The sequence below is a fragment of the Pseudorca crassidens genome, chromosome 3 (assembly GCF_039906515.1).
Source record: "Pseudorca crassidens isolate mPseCra1 chromosome 3, mPseCra1.hap1, whole genome shotgun sequence".
Classification (NCBI taxonomy): Eukaryota; Metazoa; Chordata; class Mammalia; order Artiodactyla; family Delphinidae; genus Pseudorca; species Pseudorca crassidens.
The window spans coordinates 84,294,518-84,308,132 of NC_090298.1; the positions used below are offsets into that span (position 1 = coordinate 84,294,518).

The following is a 13,615-nucleotide window of genomic DNA, read 5'->3' on the forward strand; positions in this document are numbered from 1 at the left end:
GCTGTCCTAAATTTTCTTGCATTCTTTGCATGGGGGTGTGAAAATACCTGTTTTATATATTATATATTTAAATATATGTGTATATTTTGCTTTCTCTTATATTACCCTTTAAAAAATGTCGAGGTTAGTTTTAAATGAACTATGTCTTCTCATAGAAGAGCTTAAAAACCTTAGTTATCTTATAACATTCTATTGAAACACTTTCCATAATAACTCAGAAATAAACAAAGCTTGAAGAGTTACATTATGGATCCTAAAGAATCTGAAATATGGGTTCTTCTTATTTCATACTATTTTGAGAGTGATATGCGCCAACGTACAAGTCACAGAGCTTCTTCATGGTTAGGACTCTTTATGCCCTACCTAGAGAGAATATTTGTGGGATAATGAAGTCATATTTGCCACAGAAATCTTCCACTGATGTTCATTTTAAGCTTGTGAAGAGTTGTCATTGTGGTTGGGGTTGGATTTGGAATACATGGCAACTTTCTGGCCTTTATCAAGTGTAAGGTTTCAATACTTAAGCCTTCCTTATGAGTCTGTGGTCCTTTGGGGTGTAAATTTGACTTCAAAGATAGCTTGGCACAGGAGTGAGGCAAAGTCTTTATGCAGGTGTCTCTGCCTCACTAGAAATCTGATTGCCTGCCTTGTATCCTACATAAATGCTTTTTTAAAATTTTTAACTGACAGTTACTTTCCCTTGAACTCCTTTGGACAACAAGTCCTCCGACCTAAACTCTGATATCATTTCTTGTATGTTTAGGGATCTAAGGAGGCATTTCTAGTATGTCTGAAAAATTCCTAGAGTATAACATCTTTGAAATTATTATTTCTCCTGACAGGAACATAATGTGAATACTTGATTAAAAAGGCTGGTCCGGTCTTTGAAATACCTAAATATATATGGAGGGGAGATAAGAAAATGATTTTCAAGGAAGATTCGGTATTCTTCCTTGTGCACTTAACCAATTCATAAAAATAGCTAACACTCACCATTCTGTTCACAGAACATGCGATCCTCTGCCCAGGACTTGCTGAACATGGAGGGCTAACAGGCTGCTAACCTGCTCTACTTGCCTGGTATGTTTGTACAGTTCTACTACCAGTTGGCTTATATGCTTACCACAGTGTATTCCCAAACCAATTGTGTCAATTATTATTATAATTATGTAATTTACTTGATAATCTATGAATTAATGCAGTGTGAGTGTGATAAAAGTTGTTTCCATGATAACTAATTAGAATGCTCTGGAAAGGGTTGATAAAGGTGAATTGCTAAAAATACTGTGTCCGCTGTCAAATTAGGTGTGAGCAAGCTAAATATAAACAATTGGAGTAAAAGTTATTAAAATGTAGAGTTTTTTGATAGCATTTAAAAATTGTTGCTTGAAAGACACTAAGAACATATATTTTGATTTATATGTATGGCTAGTGAAAGAAGGAAGATGGGACATTACAGTCAGATCCATACTTTCTTAAGAAAAGACCTTGTCCAACATCAAAAGTATTAGATAATTATTATGTTTTATTTGTCACATAAAGTGAAATATTTAAGATATTATGTGCATTTTCCTTGATTTCCTACTTTTTCAATTATCTGACCAATCACTGTTCTAGGTAACTAACATAAGACCCTATCTACTGTAAATGCTTTGGTCTAAGTAACTGTGTTTTACTGCTTATTTAACATTGGAATCCCCAGATCCCCTCAGTAGGAAGAAGATTTTTTGCTTGATCAAGTTGAATTTCCTTAGTGTAATGGAGCTTCCTTCTGAATGGAGCTTCTACTACCTTCCCAGCATCCTCCCCCACCTTTTCCCCATACATCTGAAGCTACAGCCATATCTGACTGCTGACTAAGTACTAATCATGTCGTAGACTTTTTGCCTCTGATCACACTGTTTGGGATTCCATCAGGCTGTCACCCACCTGATCTATCTGCTTTGTCCACTAGCAAAGTCCTTTTCAAATATTCCAGCTCATATATTCACCTCCTCTGTGTAATCATCCCTGCCGGGAACTCCCTTAGTTTTAGTCCTGTAAAAGTAAGTACTTTGTTTTAGCACTTATCACTCACACTGCAAGATGATTTTTTAGGCAGCATTTGTCTCAGCCAGAGTCTAATCTCCTTAAAGGGGAAAGAAGCCATGTATTGATTGTTTCTGTATTCCCAAATCCAAGCAAATACTAGGTATTTGGTAATGTGTGTAGAATGAAGTAACAAAGAGATCGAATTTGTATCAAATTGAACTAACAACTAGAATCTTCAGAGAATAAGGCCTCCCTCAGAAGCTAGTGAACTCGTTGGTCTTTCTACCTTAAATTACCTTTTCTCTTTTTTCCTTTTACCATAGAATTTATCGTCTCAACTTCTATACCTCTCATTAATCTTAAACATGGTGTATTTCAATTTCAGCCCCTACAAATTTATGGGAGATTTTTAAGAAAATTGTAAACAACTACTGACAGGGAATTCCAGAAGGAATTAAACTATCAGATGGTGGGTTTGACCAGATTAAATTTAAGGTTCCCTCGTGGCCTGATATTCTGTGAGTTATCTTTCAGCAGGTATTAGTTCCCTCACAAATTATGGTGTCCTTCACATTCTGCCATATGGGCTGTCATCTATTCTACTCGGTAACCATGACTCTCTTATGGAGCCTCTCTTTCATCATCTCATTAGTGAACAAGAGCAAGTGGGTTAAGTGCCCACTTACCCTTCTACCTACCTCTTAAATCCACAGCCAATGGGATGGACAATGGGAAGTTGGCTGGGCAGATGGCAGGGCTTGCTTATATATTTGCACATAGTACTCTCTACTGTCTGGGATTAGCAGAATGATAAAACTGTGTGTGTGTGCGTGTGTGCGCGCGTGCGTGCGTGTGTGTTTCCTCCTCTGCAGCCATAATGTACTTGAAACAGAAAGGGTAGTGTACTTGTCTATATATAAAGGAAGTAGCAGGGAGAAAGTAGTGACAGATTCAAGTACTGGGTCACATCCTACTGTCAAATGTATTCAGATGGCCTGGGGTGAAGATGATCCAATGCATCTATCCCAGTTATGCCTGAGCACAAAAGTTGGCAGCAACAGATTTGACATAGGGTGAGCAGTTCTCTAGGACTAGGTGGGGATGGGGACAGCAGAATATTAAGAACTCAAGGTGAATGTCAATTTCTGTCACAAGTACTGTCACAAACTCAGAGATTTCCTTACTAGCAAAGAGTAGCAGCTTTTTTTTTATTGGTGTCCCCATTAGGACTATTGAGATCATGGAAATTACCTAGGTCCCAGTATTTATAACAACCAATACTCAATGTCATGATACCCTATAGAGAATTCCGCTAGTTCTGGTCAGTGGGTGATCATTTCATTTCTTTGCTGATTATTTCCTAAGGACATGCCATGTAATTATATTATACCACACGTGGTTAAAAACTCTGAAATCTTGTTTTTTGTGTGATTATATGTGGCTAATAAGTTTATTTCTCTAAAGCTATTTCATTGGGAGAGATTTTAGCACAAAAAGTGGTAGTTTACCCATATGCCTTTCTATTATATTTACGAAACAAAGTTACTGAATTAGTTTATGCAGGGCTCTGAAATTTTACCCTTCCTGGGGCTAGAAAATATACATTTTGAAGTAGCTTCCTGGAAATCTGTATAATGCTGTCATCACAAATTGTGTGTGAGTGTGTGAGTGTGTGTGTGTGTGTGTGTGTGAGAGAGAGAGAGAGGTATAAAAAGAAACAAAATGTAGTAGATCAACCATCTATAAAGTGAAGCAGGAACACTTTCAAAACTTAATGAAAAAGCCAGTTGAGGGTATGTGAGCTAGAAGCACAGTTATATCTTTTAACTCCACAAAATTTCATTTCATTTCAAGTTCTTGTCTAACAAAGCTGCATATATCAGACACTTAAAACGAAAACTGATGTTAGCACCAGCTGTTGGATAAAGGCATGTAACCATCCTTCTTAAGTTTAGCTGTTAGCAATGTCTGTAACCTGCAGCTAGCTGTGAGTGATGCAATGTCCTTGAATTAGAGAGTGAAACACTCTGGTAGATAAAATTAATTGATGAAATTTAGGTATATGATTTAATGCACCAAAAAATGAGTCACATGGAAGACAGAAATTAATACATATTCATAATGAAATTACTCCTTGGCTTATTGATGGCAGGGAGCAAAATAATTCTGGGATTGAGAGGAATTCAGGTTAGAGCTGAGGGAATTTGCCAGTTACACAATTACCTTGTGGCTTGGAAGGGCCAGTGTCTTGCCCTAGGCAATGCTATCACTCTTAAGTATTCCAAGGCCCTAAACAATTCACTCAATTCTCTTCCAAAATTGTATGCATAGATGATAATCCAGGGGAACTGGGGAGCTCCAGATGCCCTATTATTAATATATAGCATACAATATTTCATTCATAAAGTAATGACTTTGGTTCCTCGGATGTTCAGCAAGAAACTAAAACAAATGTGACTACACTTTATAATTAGTGACAATCTCTCCTTGCTCCCTTTTGGTATTCATTGTGATATCATTAATCAGTGCTGAACTCTTGATAATAAATCTTTATGTTCCCAAGAATGCAAAAATGCATTATTCCTCTGTTGTCCAGTATTCTGTATGCAACACTCTTCGTTTAAAAACAACTAGAAGGTTCTAGGAAAAACAGTGTAAATTCAGATGTTCAACTATTTCACTTTTTTTTTTTTCAACTATTTCACTTTTGCCACCATGATTACCTTGGGATCTCATTAAGAACTATGAAGATTACTTTGTCATTTGTCTATTGTCCCTGGAAGGAAAATAAAATTACTTCTTATCAATTTTGAACCTATAGCCTAGGAATGTTTGCTTTTTCAATCTATGTATTATGAATATACATATTTCCCTGTTATAGTGTCTATTGCAGTTGATGGACATAAAAAGGGAGAAAAAAATTTTGTCCATTTCATCCACTTCCTAATGGGAACATTATCCATCTGTTCTTAATAAACTGTAATCAGCCCTACTTATTTTTGATTTTTTTTCTAAAAGAAACTGACAAAGACAAAATAAAAGAGACATTTAGGATTTGAGAAAAATAGCTTCCTCATCATGAATCTCTACTAGATCAAATTTGTACCATGTCACAGATCACATCATGAAAGCAATATCAACAGATTAAAATAATACTCGCACAATCTGCAATCAAAACAGGAACAGTTGGCATTTAATGTCTGACACTCATGTTTTCCAAGTGTATTTTTAAAATCTAAGTAATAATAATATCTACTTGCTAAAAATAGTTAAATGGGTTTATAGAATAAAGTTTAGAATGAATTTTCTTCTGTACCACATGCCAAATCTTGTTTTTAGAGAAACTACATTCAGTTCTTTCAGCTTTTTTATTCCTAATAGTCACCTCATATTTCTAAATTAAATGGGTTTGTACACGTATGTTCTTTTTCTTTTAAAATTCTCCCCACAAGGTTATGTCATAATATTTGATTAAACTAATATTCAATCTTTGTATTAATGATTATATAAATACTGTTAACTGATACGTCAAGTAGCTCACCTTTCTATTAATGTAGGTTTGTTTTTGGTTTTCCTAGAGTTGAAAATTGCCTCACTTTGAAACTTTCTCTCTAAATATCACTAATTCCTTACAAACTCTTCCATGGGACTGTGAAACACCTCTGGGTACTCTTTTTCTACATGGTAAAACATACCAGATAATCTTATCAGGTTCTATTTCTTTCTTTTTTTAACCAGGAGATATCTTACTTGGAGCCCTCCCAGGCTTACTGCATGCACAAGGTGACTTGTGCTACATACCTCCAGGTGTGCATTTACACAGACTATGATGTAAATGGTAGCCCCTACCTCCACTCCAACCAGGTTGGACAATTCATTAACCCTCAACTCCCTTGTATACCTTATTACTTGTTCCAGATTTCACTAGTTGTTCTTCAGGCCTGATGCACAACTTGTCCTGGGTCTTCTCTTTACCATTATTGTGAATATTCCCTTTATCTCTGTTGGTTTCCTGTTTCCTGAATTTTAGGCTTTCCTCCTTCTTGGTCATCTGCCTCATTTTAGTGGACACTTTAGGAAAGCATGCAAAGAATGTAATGCTTACATGTTTAACAATATCTTTATTCTACTCTCAGACTTGCTTGATAGTTTGGTTGGTTATAAAATTATAATCTGAAATGTTTTCCTCACACTTTTATGGCATTTCTCCCTATTGTTGCTGAGAATTGCTATGTCATATTGTATCCTGATCCTTTTTGTATATTCTTTTAATTTTTTCTGTAGAAGCTTTTTATACCCAGTGTTTTAGAACTTTTTGGTAATGTGCCTTAGTGTGGGTCTTTTTCAATTCATTGTGCTTGGTATTCAGTAGTCCCTTTCAATGTGGTAACTAACCTTCTGTTGTGGGAAATATTATTTCTTTAATAGTATTTCCTATTTTTCTTTAAACTTAGAACACTTGCTAAGTAAATATTTGACTTCTTTCTCTGATTTTCTAGTTTTCTTATCTTTTTTTTCCTATTTTCCCACTCTCTTTTCTTGATTTTTTAAAAAATGTCTCTTTCCAAACTTTCTGTTAAAACTTATATTTCAGCTATTCTAATATTTTCATGTTCTTTTCCTACTCTGTATACCCCATTAAAAAAACTGCACCCTTTTTTTGTTTTGAAGATGAAATAACTTCTTTTATATCTCAGATAATGTTTTTCTCTATTTTGCCAAGTTCCTTTAATCTGCTGCCTCTTTTTCATGTTGAAGGCTTTTTTCAAGTCTCTCTTGGTTCTTGGCAACCATTCAAGTTTAGGACTGAGGACTAAAAACTGATGGGGAAATTTATGGTGTGTGTGGAGTAGGTTTTATTTGTACAGAGTGGGTCTAACAGAGATTCAGAAGATTCATTCTGGGGCCCCTGAATGTCTTGTTGGCCTTTTCTCTGATTCTTTTCTCCAGAGATTAAATCACTCTATTGCTAGAGTATCTGACTGCTAGCATAATGAGAGTTTAGGTGGGAGAGAGGGCTGGAAACTCATTGTTCAATACATAGAATTTAACTTTATTCTCCTCAACCCTGCCTCCCCTGTGTTTTTATCCTCTGTAGTCAACTTCTTTAAAGACTAAAGCTCTCCATCTTTTTCCAAAGGGAGTAGTTGCTTGGTTGTCTGAAGTAGGGCGCCTGGGCCTGAGGAGAAGGTTTGTCTGAGGGGAGGGTTGTTCTGATATGTACTTCTGCTTTTAGCCTACCACTCACCAAATTCTCCACTGGCAGAGGCTTCCCTGAGGCTATCCAGAATTCTTCAGCAAAAGCTAGCTTTATCTCACTTGTGGGATAGCTAGCTTTATGCCCCACTGCATATGCTGACATTTTAGTTTTCTCCACACACTTAAATATGTTACAACTCTTTCACTTCCTTTCCATATCCTAACATTTGTTGACATATATTGCCCACTTTTGCTGCCTCATTTTATTTTCCTTTTAGTTTAAAACTCTTTGTTATCTTGTTACCATCATTTTTGTAAGGAGGTAAACATAAATATATGTAAAATCTGCCATTTTGAACAGGAAATCCTCTAATAGAATGTAATATATCAAAGAAATTACCCTATTGAAAATATTTATTTGTTTATATACAGAGTATTTTAACTGCCCTAAAAATCCTCTGTGCTCCTTCTATTCATCCCTTCCCATCCAAACTCGCAGCAACCATTGATCTTTTTACTGTCTCCTTTTTTATATCATACAATTGGAATCATATAGATTAGTTTTTTTAGGTTTTTTTGCACTTAGTAATATACATTTGAGGTTCCTCCATGTCTTTCCAGGGCTTGATAGCTCATTTCTTTCTAGCATTGAATAATTTTCCGTTGTCTGGATGTATGCAGTTTATCTATTCAATCACCTAATGAAGGACGTCTTAGCTGCTTCTAAGTTTTGGTAATCGTGAATAAAGCTGCTATAAACATCCATGTACACATTTTGTGTGGACATAAGTTTCCAACTTCTTTGGTGAAATATTAAGCAGTGTGACTGATGGATTATATGGTAAGTGTATGATTAGTTTTGTAAGAAACTGCCAAACTCTCTTCCAAAGTGGCTTTACCATTTTGCATTCTCACCAGCAATGTATGATAGTTTCTGTTTCTCCATATCCCCACTAGCATTTGGTGTTGTCAGTGTTCTAATAGGGCACCATGAACATTGTGTGGGGAGGGATGCCAGGGAGAACAAGAATGACAGATGTTGACTTTCATGACGACCTAGCTGAGTGATGGACACATAGTCAAAATTAATTTGATTTAAAGAATGTGAAGAAATCAGATAATCTTTATGCATCTGATATTGTGAACTGTGTTAGTGTCCTGTTGCTGCAGTAAAAAACTACGAGAGGGCTTCCCTGGTGGCACAGTGGTTGCGAGTCCGCCTGCCGATGCAGGGGACACAGGTTCGTGCCCCGGTCCGGGAAGATCCCACATGCCGCGGAGCAGCTAGGCCTGTGAGCCATGGCCGCTGAGCCTGCGCGTCCGGAGCCTGTGCTCCGCAACGGGAGAGGCCACAACAGTGAGAGGCCCGTGTATCGCAAAAAAACAAAACAAAACAAAACAAAACAAAACTACAAGAAACTTGGTGCTTAAAACAACACAAACCTATTATCTTATAGTTATGAGGTCAGAAATCCTAAAATCAAGGTGTCAGCAGGGTTGCACTCCTTCTGGAAGCTATAGGGGAGAATCTGTTTCCTTGTCTTTTTAGCTTATAGAGGTGGCCTGCATTCCTCACTTCTTAGTCTCTTTCTTCATCTTCAAAGCCAGAAGGGTAGTATCTTGAAATTTCTTTCCATCTTAGTGCTGCACTCCTTTCTCTTTCTATCTCTTTTCTCTGATCTTCTATTGTCATATCCCCTTTTCTGACTTTCTTATCTCCCTCTTTCCCTGATAAGAACTCTTTTGATTACATTGGTTATATCTAGACAATCCAGAATAATCTCCCTAATTCAAGATCCTTAACTTGATCACATTTTGAAAATCCCTGTCATAATGTGAGGTCACATAGTGCTAGTTTTCGGTGATTAGGATATGGATATCATTGGGGGAGGCAATATTCTGCTTACCACATGGACTGAAAATATTGCACATATATGTAATTTGGATCGAAAGAACATAATTTTAAGTCTGGGGGAGAAGGTCAAAAACACACAAAAAACAAGGGGTAATAGCTCATAGATGAAATGTATTATTACTTATGATTATAAAGTAGTACCATGTTCATTGTGGTTAATCCAATCAATAGAGAAATGCTATGTATATAGTAGGGAAAAAAAATTTAACTTAAAATTCCAAGGCCCATTGACAATCCTTGTCTTTTATTTCCAAATCCTTGTCTTTCAAAGACGAATGTCAATCTATGAACACAATAATCAAGTCTGATGCATACTTCAATCATATTGGTAGACCACATATCTTTTTTTTTTTAACATCTTTATTGGAGTATAATTGCTTTACAATGGTGTGTTAGTTTCTGCTTTATAACAAAGTGAATCAGCTGTACATGTAAATATATCTCCTTCTTCTTGCGTCTCCCTCCCACCCTCCCTATCCCACCCCTCTAGGTGGTCACAAAGCACCGAGCTGATCTACCTGTGCTATGCGGTTGCTTCCCACTAGCTATCTATTTTACATTTGATAGTGTATATATATCCATGCCACTCTCTCACTTCGTCCCAGCTTACCCTTCCCCCTCCCTGTGTCCTGAAGTCCATTCTCTGCATCTGCGTCTTTATTCCTGTCATGCCCCTAGGTTCTTCAGAACCATTTTTTTTTTTTTTAAGATTCCATGTATATGCGTTAGCATACAGTATTTGTTTTCCTCTTTCTGACTTACGTCACTCTGTATGAGAGACTCTAGGTCCATCCACCTCACTACTAATAACTCAATTTCGATTCTTTTTGTGGCTGAGTAATGTTCCATTGTATATATGTGCCACATCTTCTTTATCCATTCAACTGTCGATGGACACTTAGGTTGCTTCCATGTCCTGGCTATTGTAAATAGAGCTGCCATAAACATTGTGGTACATGACTGTTTTTGAATTATGGTTTTCTCAGGTTATATGCCCAGTAGTGGGATTGCTGGGTCATATGGTAGTTCTATTTATAGTTTTTTAAGGAAACTCCATACTGTTCTCCATAGTGGCTGTATCAATTTACATTCCCACCAACCGTGCAAGAGGGTTCCCTTTTCTCCACACTCTGTCTAGCATTTATGGTTTGTAGATTTTTTGATGACAGCCATTCTGACTGGTGTGAGGTGATACCTCATTGCAGTTTTGATTTGCATTTCTCTAATGCTTAGTGATGTTGAGCATTCTTTCATGTGTTTGTTGGCTATCTGTATATCTTCTTTGGAGAAATGTCTATTTAGGTCTTCTGCCCATTTTTGGATTGGGTTGTTTGTTTTTTTGATATTGAGGTGCATGAGCTGCTTGTAAATTTTGGAGATTAATCTTTGTTGGTTGCACCATTTGCAAGTATTTTCTCCCATTCTGAGGGTTGTCTTTTCATATTGTTTATGGTTTCCTTTGCTGTGAAAAAGCTTTGAAGTTTCATTAGGTCCCATTTGTTTATTTTTATTTCCATTTCGCTAGGAGGTGGGTCAAAAAGGGTCTTGCTGTGACTTATGTCATAGAGTTATGTTCTACCTATGTTTTCCTCTAAGAGTTTTATAGTGTCTGGCCTTACGTTTAGGTGTTTAATCCATTTGGAGTTTATTTTTGTGTATGGAGTTAGGAAGTGTTCTAATTTCATTCTTTTACATGTAGCTGTCCAGTTTTCCCAGCACCACTTATTGAAGAGGCTGTCTTTTCTCCATTGTATGTTCTTGCCTCCTTTATCAAAAATATGGTGACCATATGTGCGTGGGGTTATCTCTGGGCTTTCTATCCTGTTCCATTGATCTACATTTCTGTTTTTGTGCCAGTACCATACTGTCTTGATTACTGTAGCTTTGTAGTATAGTCTGAAGTCTGGGAGCCTGATTCCTCCAGGTTCGTTTTTCTTTCTCAAGATTGCCTTGGCTATTTGGGGTCTCTTGTATTTCCATACAAATTGTGAAATTTTTTGTTCTAGTTCTGTGAAAAATGCCATTGGTAGTTTGACAAGAATTGCACTGAATCTGTAGATTGCTTTGGGTAGTATAGTCATTTTCACAATGTTGATTCTTCCAGTTCAAGAATATGGTATATCTCTCGATCTCTTTTTATCATCTTTAATTTCTTTCATCAGTGTCTTATAGTTTTCTGCATAGAGGTCTTTTGTCTCCGTAGGTAGGCTTATGCCTAGGTATTTTATTCTTTTTGTTGCAATGGTAAATGGGAGTGTTTTCTCAATTTTTCTTTCAGATTATTCATCATTAGTGTATAGGAATGCCAGAGATTTCTGTGCATTAATTTTGTATCCTGCTACTTTACCAAATTCATTGATTAGCTGTAGTAGTTTTCTGGTGACATATTTAGGATTCTCTATGTATAGTATCATGTCATCTGCAAACATTGACAGTTTTAGTACTTCTTTTCCAATTTGGATTCCTTTTATTTCCTTTTTTTCTCTGATTGCTGTGGCTAAAAGTTCCAAAACTATATTGAATAATAGTGGTAAGAGTGGACAGCCTTGTCTTGTTCCTGAGCTTAGAGGAAATGGTTGCAGTTTTTCACCATTGAGAACAATGTTGGCTGTGGGTTTGTCAAATATGGCCTTTATTATGTTGAGGAAATTTCCCTCTATGCCTACTTTCTGGAGGGTTTTTATCATAAATGGGTGTTGAATTTTGTCAAAAGCTTTTTCTGAATCTATTAAGATGATCATACGGATTTTCTCCTTCAATTTGGTAATATGGTTTATCACATTGATTGATTTGTGTACATTGAAGAATCCTTGCAGCCTGGGATAAACTCCACTTGATCGTGGTGTATGATCCTTTTCAAGTGCTGTTGGAATCTGTTGGCTAGTATTTTGTTGAGGATTTTTGCATCTATGTTCATCAGTGATATTGGCCTGTAGTTTTCTTTTCTGGGACATCTTTGTCTAGTTTTGGTATCAGGCTGATGGTGGCCTCATAGAATGAGTTTGGGAGTGTTCCTCGCTCTGCTATATTTTGGAAGAGTTTGAGAAGGATAGGTGTTAGCTCTTCTCTAAATGTTTGATAGAATTTGCCTGTGAAGCCTCTGGTCCTGGGCTTTTGTTTGTTGGAAGTTTTGTTTTGTTTTTTTTTTTTGCGGTATGCGGGCCTCTCACTGCTGTGGGCTCTCCCGTTGCGGAGCACAGGCTCCCGACGTGCAGGCTCAGCGGCCATGGCTCATGGGCCCAGCTGCTCCACGGCATGTGGGAGATTCCTGGACTGGGGCATGAACCCATGTCCCCTGCATGAGCAGGCAGACTCTCAACCTCTGCGCCACCAGGGGAGCCCTGTTGGAAGATTTTTCATCACAGTCTCAATTTCAATGCTTGTGATTGGTCTGTTTATACTTTCTATTTCTTCCTGGTTCAGTCTCAGAAGGTTGTGCTTTTCTAAGAATTTGTCCATTTCTTCCAGGTTGTCCATTTTATTGGCATATAGATGCTGGTAGTAATCTCTCATGATCCTTTGTATTTCTGCAGTATCAATTATTACTTCTCTGTTTTCATTTCTAATTCTCTTGATTTGAGTCTTCTGCCCTTTTTTCTTGATGTGTCTGGCTAATGGTTTATTAATTTTGTTTATCTTCTCAAAGAACCAGCTTTTAGTTTTATTGATCTTTGCTATTCTTTCCTTCATTTCTTTTTCATTTTTTTCTGATCTGATCTTTATGATTTCTTTCCTTCTGATAACTTTGGAGTTTTTTTGTTCTTCTTTCTCTAATTGCTTCAGGTTTAAGGTTAGGTCGTTTATTTGAGGTGTTTCATGTTTTTTGATGTAGGCTTGTATTGCTCTAAACTTCCATCTTAGAACTGCTTTTGATGCATCCCATAGATTTTTGAGTCCTTGTGTTTTCATTGTCCTTTTTTTCTAGGTTTTTTTTTGATTTCCTCTTTGGTTTCTTCAATGACCTCTTGGTTATCAAGTCGTGTATTGTTTTCCTCCATGTGCTTGTATTTTTTACAGATTTTTTCCTGTAACGTATCTAGTCTCATAGCGTTATGGTAGGAAAAGATAGTTGATACAATTTCAATTTTCTTAAATTTACCAAGGCTTGATTTGTGACCCAAGATATGGCCTATCCTGGAGAATGTTCCATGAGCACTTGAGAAGAAAGTGTTTTCTGTTGTTTTGGATGGGATGTCCTATAAATATCAATTAAGTCCATTTTGTTTAATGTATCATTTAAAGCTTGTGTTTCTTTATTTATTTTCATTTTGGATGATCGGTCCATTGGTGAAAGTGGGGTGTTAAAGTCCCCTACTATGATTGTGTGACTGTCGATTTCCCCTTTTATGGCTGTTAGCCTTTGCCTTATGTATTGAGGTGCTCCTATGTTGGGTGCATAAATATTTACAATTGTTATATCTTCTTCTTGGATTGATCCCTTGATCATTATGTAGTGTCCCTCCTTATCTC

General features: G+C 36.8%; 1 long non-coding RNA gene across 1 annotated transcript in view; it reads left to right on the forward strand.

Annotated features, from left to right (window-relative positions):
- Positions 1–13,615, forward strand: part of LOC137221540 (uncharacterized) — a 223,100-nt gene that overhangs the window by 187,557 nt on the left and 21,928 nt on the right. The window contains exon 2 of the long non-coding RNA XR_010942057.1: positions 1,008–1,080. This is a non-coding gene — a long non-coding RNA (uncharacterized lncRNA). The remainder of the gene's footprint in view (positions 1–1,007; positions 1,081–13,615) is intronic.